Source organism: Podarcis muralis, chromosome Z (genome assembly GCF_964188315.1).
Source record: "Podarcis muralis chromosome Z, rPodMur119.hap1.1, whole genome shotgun sequence".
Classification (NCBI taxonomy): domain Eukaryota; kingdom Metazoa; phylum Chordata; class Lepidosauria; order Squamata; family Lacertidae; genus Podarcis; species Podarcis muralis.
Window position 1 is genome coordinate 37626646 of NC_135673.1, and position 12042 is coordinate 37638687.

At 43.2% G+C, this 12042-nt stretch overlaps 1 long non-coding RNA gene across 2 annotated transcripts in view; it reads right to left on the minus strand.

Annotated features, from left to right (window-relative positions):
• Positions 1-6491: 6491 nt before the first annotated feature.
• LOC114589381 (uncharacterized) overlaps positions 6492-12042 on the minus strand; it is a 67889-nt gene continuing 62338 nt past the window's right edge. For both annotated transcript variants that reach the window (XR_003704660.2, XR_013391357.1), the window contains 2 exons: positions 10531-10624; positions 6492-6805 (listed from right to left, as the gene is read on the minus strand). This is a non-coding gene — a long non-coding RNA (uncharacterized LOC114589381). The remainder of the gene's footprint in view (positions 6806-10530; positions 10625-12042) is intronic.

Here is a 12042-nt window from a genome sequence, read left to right on the forward strand (position 1 = left end):
TAAACAATGTTCTGTGGGTCGCATGGCAGTGAAGGGTTGGGCTAAAGGCAAACTGGGTGAAGCGATGAATATGAACTCTCTCTTCAGACAGTAGGCTAATTTCTTCATGCATGATCAGGCACTACTCTCCCACCTCCATTCAGACAAGAAACAATTCAAGGACACATTTTAGCCAGACAGATATGTTTGGGGTGTGTGAAGCAAGGACAGTGAGGGGTGAGACTTAGAGCAGTGAGTTGCTTCCAAGGGCCAGGTAGAGAGGCTTGGGGGGCAACAATTGGCTCCTGGGCCCTGGGCCAGCCCAATCATAAGGCAAGGTGAGGCGACCGCCTCAGGTGGCAGGATTCACAGTGATTCCCCTTGCTCCTGATGTAGATATTCATGTACCCCTTCTCCCTTGGCAGGCCGGGAGGCACCATTTTGTGGTTTGCCTCAGGTGCTAAAATGTGTTGGGCTGGCCCTGCCTGGGCCTGAGGTTACCCCTCTGTGCTCTTGACTTTTTCTATCTCTGTGGAGGAGAGGAAAGTTTCTTACATATGAAGATTAACTTGCCAGGCAAGTTACAGGCACATTTCATAATACATTTTCTGAAGCCCTCACACATTTTCTTTACTGTGCCATTTCTAATTGGGGAGATGTTTGCATAACATTTTCCCTATATGAAAATCTCTGGATTCTGTATGCTAGAGAAATCACAAGGTCTGTGTTACCTCAGATATTAATGTATGGATGCATCATATATAGTAAAGGTAAAGGTACCCCTGCCCGTACGGGCCAGTCTTGACAGACTCTAGGGTTGTGCGCTCATCTGACTCTAGAGGCTGGGAGCCAGTGCTGTCTGCACACACTTCCGGGTCACGTGGCCAGTGTGACGAAGCTGCTCCGGCGAACCGGCACCAGAGCAGCACATGGAAACGCTGTTTACCTTCCCGCCAGTAAGCGGTCCCTATTTATCTACTTGCACTTTGACGTGCTTTCGAACTGCTAGGTTGGCAGGAACTGGGACCGAACGACGGGAGCTCACCCCGCCGCGGGGATTCGAACCGCCGACCATGCGATCGGCAAGTCCTAGGCACTGAGGTTTTACCCACAGTGCCACCCGCGTCCCTACAGCGCCACCCGCGTTCCTATATAGTCCCGCGTCATATATAGAAACTAACAAAAAATATTATATGGTTGGGCAGAACCATATGTTTCTGTTCCAAGTTAATTGTCAATGTGTTCCTTTATAAATCTTCTTCCCATTTCTGCATTATGTGATGGCTTTTTAAAAACACAAAATCCATATGAAAGTTCATATTCTAATATCTATTTTCTTACAAAATACCTATCTAAATCCATATCTTATCTCAATGTACACATTTCTAAATGCATTTTATTCCAAAATACACCTTTTTTTAAAAAGGTCCACATTTGAGCTGAGACCTGCATCACAAAACTTGCAGAAGTCCAAGTCAGAATTTCTTTTGGTTACCTGTGAGGAGACTCTTGAGAGTCCCATGGACTGCAAAAAGATCAAACCTATCCATTCTTAGGGAAATCAACCCTGAGTGCTCACTGGAAGGACAGATCCTGAAGCTGAGACTCCAGTACTTTGGCCACCTCATAAGAAGAGAAGACTCCCTGGAAAAGACCCTGAGGTTGGGAAAGATTGAGAGCACAAGGAGAAGGGGACGACAGAGGACGAGATGGTTGGACAGTGTTCTCGAAGCTACCAGCATGAGTTTGACCAAACTGTGGGAGGCAGTGGAAGACAGGAGTGCCTGGCGTGCTCTGGTCCATGGCGTCACGAAGAGTCGGACACGACTAAATGACTAAACAACAACAACAAACCTGTGAGTTACTGTAGGAGGTTTAAACTAGGCCAATCCATTTGCAAGTGTAGACTGTACTAACTTCTCCTCCATCCCTGTATGATACTCATCTCTGTCAACACTTGAAACACTGAGCTTATATTCAGCTATTTATAAATGAACTGTTTTGCTTCATCTTCATTCCTCCTCCTCCTCACTCTAAACCAAGATAGTTTGAAAGCATAACACTTAATTGCTGAGTGGAGCCAGGCAAAGTAAAGAATCAAGCTGTGAATGCCACTGCTATCCTTAGCACTCAAAAGATAATCAACATGCCATGGGGTCTTCTTGACTGCCTGTTTTGCTACAAGGTATGTTCTTGATGAAAACTTTGTTCTTACAATTTGGTTGCATTTTATTATTCAGAAAGCCAAAAAAAAAAAAAAAAAAAAGAGTGGAAGAAAATGCAAAAATAGCTAATTAGCGGGTGCTATAAGAATGCAAATTCCTAATCAAACACCCTTGACTGTCATTGGTGGCGGTATTCTGTCTGCAAAGGGTTACAATTACTGACACACACAAGACAAATATATTTAAAGATTGTGTTCAGGTATTTGTGGCTAGCCAAGAGCTACCTGCTGGTATCTTAGCAACTCCTACAATTTATTAAGGCAACTTTAATTATAGTTCTCAATCACTGATGTCTGCTCAAAAAGAAGAGGTTCTTCAAGCATCGCTTTGGACTCATAGGGTACTTTACTCACTGCTGTTTGTTAAATCATCTGCCATTTTGATTGTGATAGAACTATTCACTCATTACTTCTAATTATTAAGTAGCACTCCCAAATTTAGTCTCTGTCATTAAGACACAGTCAAAAACAGATCAAGTTGAAATGAAAGTGTGTAGCCAACAGGTGGATATCATAAATTTATTTTTATTTAGACAACAACTTTTCTTCCATAGGCTTCAAAGCAGTTGTATAAATGCCCATTTTAACCATGCTCTGAGACCTGAAATAGAGCATCCATTAAGAAGCCATCAACTTTTTCTTGGGAGCATTATCTATGCATTACCTGACTTGGAATGTCATAGAATGTATATGAACATCCTAAGTACTTTTGAGACCTTCCATCAGTAGAACATTGGCACACAATGAAACTAAATTCACTAAACAATTGGTTGTTAGCAGGGAGTGGCAGTCACAAACGTTTACTCAGAATCAAGATAAGATGGAGATAGTAGCCAGGTTTGTGCAACATGCAGTGAAGATTAAAGGTAAAGGTAAAGGTACCCCTGCCCGTACGGGCCAGTCTTGACATACTCTAGGGTTGTGCGCTCATCTCACTCTAGAGGCCGGGAGCCAGCGCTGTCCGCAGACACTTCCGGGTCACGTGGCCAGCGTGACAAAGCTGCTCTGGCGAGCCAGCGCAGCACACACGGAAACGCCGTTAACCTTCCCGCTAGTAAGCGGTTCCTATTTATCTACTTGCACCCGGGGGTGCTTTCGAACTGCTAGGTTGGCAGGCGCTGGGACCGAGCAACGGGAGCGCACTCCGCCGCGGTGATTCGAACCGCCAATCATGCGATCGGCAAGCCCTAGGCTCTGTGGTTTAACCCACAGCGCCACCCGCGTCCCACCCGCAGTGAAGATTAGTGAATGCTATACAACAGTATTTTAATTGTTAGATGCAGATTCTGCTGAGCGATTTTATTGTACTGAATCTTTCAATATTTTGTCTATATGCCAATAAAAGTTTGAGATTGATTGAGATTGATTTATTGTGTTGAATAAGAGAAATTTACACTCAAATGCCACCTTCCCCATACATGTCCATTACAGATGTTCTGAATGTTTGAAAAGGGCTGATATGTTCCCTGTTTGAGTCTTGTTCTCCTTTAAAAACAAAAACAAAAAATCTTGGGCACCTAGAGTTCCCACTGGGTAACAGGCACACCAGTATGTTAATACCATTAATTTCCAGTCAGAATAGAACAGATCTTTCAAACTTCAGATCAGATTAAGTCAGTCTGGGAAGTTGGGTGTAGATTTGCTCATTAGGGAGTAAAATGTGAAGACTCTGTTATCCTTTTCCCCCCCTTCAAGATAAGAAAGTGAGATTAGAGGGCCTGACCTAAGGATGCCTTTGATCATAAAATGACTTATTCTTCAATTGATAGAGGTGAAAGGCTCAACGCTGGCAAACTTCCTTCACTGATTGGCAAATATAATAGAATACACTGCAGAAAGATTGAGGTCAGCCATTGATGGATGTCCCTTCAAGGTCTCATAACAAGACATGCACTTAAGGCCCAAAAGAAAAAAGCCATAGATATCTGCAGTATACCCACTGTTATCTATTATGCTAACATTAAAGATCATAGAAGGTCTATAAGAAAAGTACATGATGCTAAAATACTCTTATTTCAACCTTCACCATAGTTTTCCTCCTTTTGATCTTGTAAAAACTTGCCATAGTTAGATGCAGAAAGTTTTGAACCAAACAATTTACAAACAAAAAATACACCAATTATTGTTTTAAGAGTCGCAGATTGTTATACCACGGGGGAATGTTGGTCCTTGCCAATGAAGTTGGGGTAATAACACACTTTATGGTATTTTGTTTTGTTTATTTATGTTGGTACTTGGATAGGGTCTAAAGTGAAACCCTAGGATTCAATGAAAGGGGGTGGAACCAGAAGGTGTAGGTCATTGATTTTGGCAGGTCAGGGTACAAAGCCTAGTGGGTTCTTAAAAATAGGTGCAGTATTGGATCCCTGGCCTAAGGTTCTAACATGGAGAAGGACCATAGTTCAATGGGTAGAGTGCATGATTTCCATGCAGAAGTTCCCAGGCTCAGTCTCTGAGCAGGAATTCTGCTTGGCCTGTCATACTTCCATGTTTGATACACACGGATGTGCCAGGCAAGGCATGCCCACCTGCTCTGCACCTGACATCATATTTGACATCAGATGTGCAGAGCTCAACTGAAAGGGGCTTTGCAAGCACCACCAGCATAGCTCCTTACACAGTGCTTCTCAAGCACCCAAGAGCCAGCTGACTGTCACATGGTTTAGAAACTTCCTAAGCACCAGAGGGTTTGTAAAGCCTGTGAGCAGCACCTCTCAAGTGCCCTGCAATCAGTATGCAGGGCTGAGCAAAGCCAGCAATTACATTGTATATTTATGATGTCACAAGATTGACAGGTAGGTGGTCCTGGCCATCTACCAAAGATGCCTTGCAGAGATGAGGGGAGATAAAAAATCTGGCCCCAACCCTAAAGCAGAAGGTGATTGCAATGATGTTTTTCTTTCTGGGACTGTGGAAAGCTTCTGCCAATCATAACAAGCAGCTGTAGGCCAGTTGGATCAGGTATAAGGCAGATTTCTGCATTTGATTCAAAGCTTTATGCACTGGAACTTACTGTATGCTGAAAAATGGGCTGGGCTAGATGGGTACTACATTCAATTCAAGGCATGGCTGCGACAGTGTCTCTGGAGCTCTGTTCAGGAGATAGATGGAACTTGACCCTGAAGACCTGCAACGTTCCTTCTCTCCAGCAGCATGCTTTACTCAGCCTGATAAATGTAGGCCAGAACTACCATGTCCCAGAAATGCATTACAAGTACAAAAGAAGGACAAAAATTAACAAGCTGAAAAACAGAGACTTAGGCCACATTCACACCATATATTTAAAGTACTACGATACCACTTTAAACAGTCATGGCTTCTCCCAAAGCATGCTGGAAGCTGCAGTTTAAGGGTGCTAAGTGTTGTTAGAAGATTCCTGTCCCCAAACTACAATTCCTAGAGCTGTTTAAAAAATAAATATTGTTAGCAGCTCAAGTGATTTAGATTGAAGTAATTACTTACAGTTTCTGGAGTTCAAAGGATTTATTCATGCAGGAACTATTTACATGTGAGGGAAGATAGGAGAGAAATAGCAGCCATATTGTCTGGAGAAAACAGCAAACAAAATGTCTAAGTTTTTAGGGGTGGAGTTAACTTAGAGAAGCTACAAACAGGGGATAACTAGATCACTTGTCAAACAGTGCCTTCTTCTGGTTTAAGTAGAAGTTCAGGAGAAGGAAATGTACTTGCTTTTCTCCAACAAAGACTCCCTGTCTGAAACAATGGAATACTAAGCTAGATGGATCAATGGTTTGCTTATGCATAAGGCAGCATCCTATATGCTTATGTCCCTAATTTAATACACTTTGAATTCACCAATACAAGTGTTTGTTTGTTTGTTTTGGCAGGTGGGGGTTGAACTTGTCTTGTACCACTGAACTTGTATCTCGTAAAATTATAGCTTACATTAGAAGTGTATTAATTAGTCCCCAAATTCCTGATGAACATCTTACATCTTGCAGAATGCTTATAGCAGAGGGAAAGTTAATAAATTTAATAGTCCCAATCAGCTCACATGATGCTACTTTAGAATGCTAATGTTAATGCTACCTTTTTAAAAGTGCAAATCACCTTTCCTCCAAAAGTGGGAAGAAGAAGAAGAGTTGTCATTTAGTTTGGGTAAGTCTGTTGCTTGAGGCAGTTTGCTTAAACCAGAGAATCTCAATTTTCCACATGATGGGCTACTTTCTAATTTATAATGATGTTTTAATCAAGAGACGTCCATCCATTTTGCAAGGAAAAGGAAGGCAAATAAAATATATTTTTAAACAAATGAAATGGAAAAAAATCATTTCTGATGAACAAGACCTGTTCAAAACAAGGGTGCCGTTTCTCTGCCCCTTTGACAGGAAGTTCTATTCGGCTGCAAAGTTTCATTTGAGAGAAAGTTTATGATAAACGCTTTCAATGTGAACCAGTAAATGATAGTCAGTTGTGATTATACTTAAGGATGTTACAATCATATTTCTGGCTTACATTACTGGCATTCCACCCCCGCCCCCCTGCCCCCTTTTAAAAGGATTTCAGCTGATTACTTTGTTCTTTTCTTCTTCTTCTTTTTGATTGGAAAGGCCACATCAAATGAAACACCTTGGAAAGATACTGTGTAAAAATAAACATCATGGATTTTGATTAACGTTAACATGGGGCAAACACTTCAGAAACATAAAAGACATCTGTAATATTGCAAAGTATCCTACTGTCTATAGAGCAGGTTAAAAACAATCCTCTACATGTGTTCAGAATATATTCTCAAAACTGAATGGTAAGGAAGGTGAAGGGAGTTCACCACCAACCTGTTTGTATTGTATAGTGTCGCTGAATGCCTTCTGCTATGGAACCTTTCTGAGCCTAAGAGCTTCATTCCCTGATTGTCAGCTTGCTGATGACCAGTAGTGGGGAGCTTCAGAAGCAAAAGTGGACAGAGCAATTGATGTAGCTCTTAGGGCTTGCCCACACTTCATGCCTAGAAAGCACAGCTCAGAGTGGTTTTCCCTTTACCCTGCTTCTTTCCCATGGAAAACCCGCTAAATCGGAGGTAACATCTATCCATAGAAAACCTGAATTGCCATTTGCTCCAACTGGGTGCTAAAGTGTGGTTTAAAAGGTAAAGGGACCCCTGACCATTAGGTCCAGTCGTGACCGATTCTGGGGTTGCGGCGCTCATCTCGCATTATTGGCCGAGGGAGCCGGCGTACAGCTTCCGGGTCATGTGGCCAGCATGACGAAGCTTCTTCTGGCGAACTAGAACAGCGCACAGAAACACCGTTTACCTTCCCGCCGGAGCGGTACCTATTTATCTACTTGCTTTCGAACTGCTAGGTTGGCAGGAGCAGGGACCAAGCAACGGGAGCTCATCCCGCCGCAGGGATTCGAACCGCTGACCTTCTGATCGGCAAGTCCTAGGCTCTGTGGTTTAGACCACAGTGCCACCCGCGTTCCATAAAATGTGGTTTACCCAGGGGAGAAACATCAGGGCAAGAAGAAGTGTGGATAAATCCTTAAAGTCAGTTTCATTCCATCCAGGGCAAGAGACATTATCAGACACATTCCAGCCAGTAAAAATCATTCATTGTGGATGTGGAACAAGACTGGTGGTCCGGGGAGAGTGGGTGTGACTGGGAAGAGTCCTGAGGGTGGACAGAGAAAACTGGAGGGCTGTGTACTCAGCTTGAGAGCTGAATGTTCCTTATTTGTGGTCTTGGGGTTGTGTGCTATGTGCCAGGTTAATGAAAAAAGAAATGAGAGGCAAATATAATGATGGCTCTGTATCAACTGCAGCTGATAGCTAACTTAGAGAGGATCACCCTGGTTGAAAATTGGAGATCTGGAATGAATGTTGAAGCTTAGAACTGAAGAAGAAAGCAGTGGAGTATTTCCTCTACTTGGGTTGTTTCTCTCCCAGATTTTCCTGCCATGATAAATCTTACAACAGCATGTGTAGAGGAGTGAGTTCTAATGAACCAGGGGCACCGACTTGCCTCACATGACCCCTCTGCCATCCTGCCCCTGCATGGCGCATGAGTGCTCACCTGGCAGCAGCAGTGGGGGGTGGGGATCATGGAGGATGATCTTCACCCTCCCTGTGTCCTGCTCCTGCCCACCACGCGAGCACTGCTAGGTAGCAGTGGGCTGAGGAGGATGGAGGCCCCCTCAGTATGGGGGGGCTCAGTCCCCTACTCACAAATATTGTGGTGGCTGAAGACCCTTCGACCCCTATAGTTGGTGCCCCTTTAATGAATCCATTCCTAGGGATAAGGGCCAAGTATGTTTTAGTTCACACTTGAAGGCAAATCTGCATAATTTGCACTTTTAGAACCAATACATGAACTGAAAAACAGCCATCCTTCGAAATTCATAGGATTTTGAAATGTCAGGTGCAGTTTACAAAAATGATATACTGTACTGGATCAGGAATGCGTATAAATTTCGGTATGCATTTCATGCATTAAAACAGGGTCAATTGCAAAGGTGTGTATATGATTAGGCAACGTTTCACACAAAATGTATATTGTTGCACGTCACCCCAGTCTCTAAGCGGTGCAAGATTCAAGGGGTTCAATGCACTTGTCCAGAGTTTGTGCTCCTTCTGGAATGAGGGACAGTGGAGATTGTTGTATCTTTGTTATATATGGTTTATTTCTACATATATACAACCTGAACCCATGATGGAGGGGCTCACAGCATTAACACCCCAAGAGGTGTATCTATCTCACATAGCCACAGCCTTGGATTGCAGGAAAAATCAGGCATGTCTCTCCCTCACTGCTTTATCAAGTTTCTATTTTCTAGCTTACATACACACACCCACACCCTCAGCTCCAGCCTTTGTCCAACAAGTGAGGGAGTGGGGGACCACCCATTTGCCACCTGGCACACATCCACTTCCTTTCTTCCTTTAATGGCCCATTACATAGGTTATCGCCTCATCAGAAAGGTAGCTAGGCTACTCTAGGATTCTTAATCCTTGCTTAAATTTTAACCCTTGCTGGATGATGAAGGAATGTTCCTTCACGGCCCATAAAGAGAGCATAGTAGATGAACAACATCTAGGGCTGGCATAGGCAAACTCGGCCCTCCAGATGTTTTGGGAATACAACTCCCATCATTCCTAGCTAACAGGACCAGTGGTCAGGGATGATGGGAGTTGTAGTCCCAAAACATCTGGAGGGCCGAGTTTGCCTATGCCTGATCTAGGGGATCAAGGTTCCATACTGATCCCTTTTGCATTAGTCTTCAGGGCTGCCACCTTAAATTAGGTCATTAAGGTATAAGGGTTGTGGATCAATGGTAGAGCGTCTACTCTGCTTGCCAAAGTCCCCAGTTCAACCCACAGTATCTCTAGGAAAGGCTGACAATTTTCCATCTGAAACTTTGGAGAGCTGCTGCAAAGCAGCATAGACAATACTGAATTAGATGGACCAATGGTCTGATTTGGTATAAAACAGCTTCCTTTGTTCCTGAAACATGTTTAGTTGCTTAAATCAAATCATCCATTCTCAATAACTGAACTGTACACTTTTCACTTGTAAAAATTCTTCTGCTTACTTTGTTTTAGCCACACACTGAATCCACTATTTCAAAAATTTATATGGTTTGAAAAATAAGCTGAATTTCCTGCGCTTCAATATTTCATGAATAAACCCAATTAGCTGAAGACATTGTATATTCAAACTCATTCTCACATTGTCCCCTAATTAGTTTTATTCATGAAATATTGACAAAGAGGAAATCCAAATTATTTTTTTCACCATGCATTAAATTTTTGGAGCGAATTCATTGGTTAAAAGAAAAAGAAAAACACCCTACACAAGACAAAATAATTAATCAATTTTTACTCTTAATGCTCACAAAAGTTACTTTCCTGCCCCACTCCAAGAGCATTGCTATTGGCAGGGAGCCAATGAGAATCAGGGACACTCAGCAGCAGACTTATGCTGGGTATTTGTGATGTCATGAATCAGAAATGCAAGGCAGGAGTAGATCTTCTTTAAAAAGAAAAAAAAATGAGCAGTTTGGGTGGTTCTCATCTTTATAGGAAGGAATTCAATGAGAATGCAGATCATGCTGAGGAAGACCTCTTAAGCTCTGCTACAAATAAGGATGAGGGAGAAGTTTGACTCAGTTTGCCTATCTACCTAATTTGTGCTTTCTGAAGCTATATGTGAACTGAAACAACTTAATTCCCTTACAAATTCAGAAACACCAGGTTTAGAAATGCATTCAGAAGAATTTGGGTATGACACTGCTTAGCAGTGGTCACAATCTGAAAACCCTTCACTGGTAGCTCTCCTCACTTGTGGAGGATAAACAATAAGGTGGAAGACCTGTTTCGGTGGCTGTGCCCCAGTAATGGAACTTCTTCTCTTGGGAGATCCATACGAAAGAATCCATGCAGATCCTTCTCCAGCCAAAAAGGGCCTATAGGACAAAGCAGAAAGTGTGGCCTCAAATCAACACTGCCCAGAACAGTCATACCTAGAATCATAGAGTTGGAAGAGACCACAAGGGCCATCGAGTCCAACCCCCTGCCAAGCAGGAAACACCATCAGAGCACTCCTGACATATGGTTGTCAAGCCTCTGCTTAAAGACCTCCAAAGAAGGAGACTCCACCACACTCCTTGGCAGCAAATTCCACTGTCAAACAGCTCTTACTGTCAGGAAGTTCTTCCTACTGTTTAGGTGGAATCTTCTTTCTTGTAGTTTGGATCCATTGCTCCGTGTCTGCTTCTCTGGACTTTACCTGAACTTTATAAATGCTTCTCTGATTCTGTCGAACAAGTGCTACTAGAAACTGCGTTGAATAGCAACCTACAACACAGCTATATCCTTTTGGGCAAAAGTAAAAGTTCCCCAACTGGTTTGAGGCTGGCATTAAGGACATGGAACCTTTTATCACTGCAAAGGGTTAGGCTCTTGTGAACTAGAAGCATGTGTCTTGTGAGAAAACGCTTGCTGCACTGAGAAAGGCAAGGAGTGATGCCCAGTGGATTGCCAGGCAATGTGCCAATGACTACTGGCTAAAGCTGTGTCAGAGCATTCAACCTGCTGCTGATAGCTACACATGTAGGGAGGTGTGATGGGCAGAGCGCTATCAAGAACTGAACTCATGGGAAAACATGGTCTTCAGCTGAACAGTTAGCAACTATGCTTATCTTGGGAGAGCTGGATGTCCCTCTAACAATGAGCTGAAGAATGCCATCAACTCTCAAGTATGTGGTAAAGCCCCAGGACAAAGGTTGAATCCCAATAGAAGTGTTGAAAGCCAGTCTCAACACCTCCCTCATGATGCACCTCCACAGCCTTATCTTGCAGTGTTCGTTAACAGGATCCAAACCACAAGGCATGAACAACTCCAGCATTGTGATCCTCTACAAGGGTGACCACCATGACTAACAACTACCATGGAATCTCCCTGCTGAGTACTGTGGGTAAAGCCTTTGCCCCTGTAGTTCTCAACAGATTACAGTCACTCACTGACAGGGTCTATCTCAAGTCACAATGTGGTTTTAAAGCTCAGAGGTGAACAGTGAACATTATTTTCACAACTGTGTCAGCTGCAGGAGAAATGCCAAAAACAAAGATACCCCCTTGTACATTGCCTTCATAGACCTGATGAAGGTCTTCAACCACATTGGCTGAAAAGGACTCTTCATACTCCTCAACAAGATAGGATGCCCACCTAAGCTCTACAAGATGATATCCTTCCATGAGAATGGAGCACCTTCTAGTATGACAGCACAACCTCTGGCACCTTCCCTATAAACAGTGGCATGAAACAGGGCTGTGCTCTTACCCCAACTTTCTTTGGCATGTTATTCCCACTGTTGTTCCCATA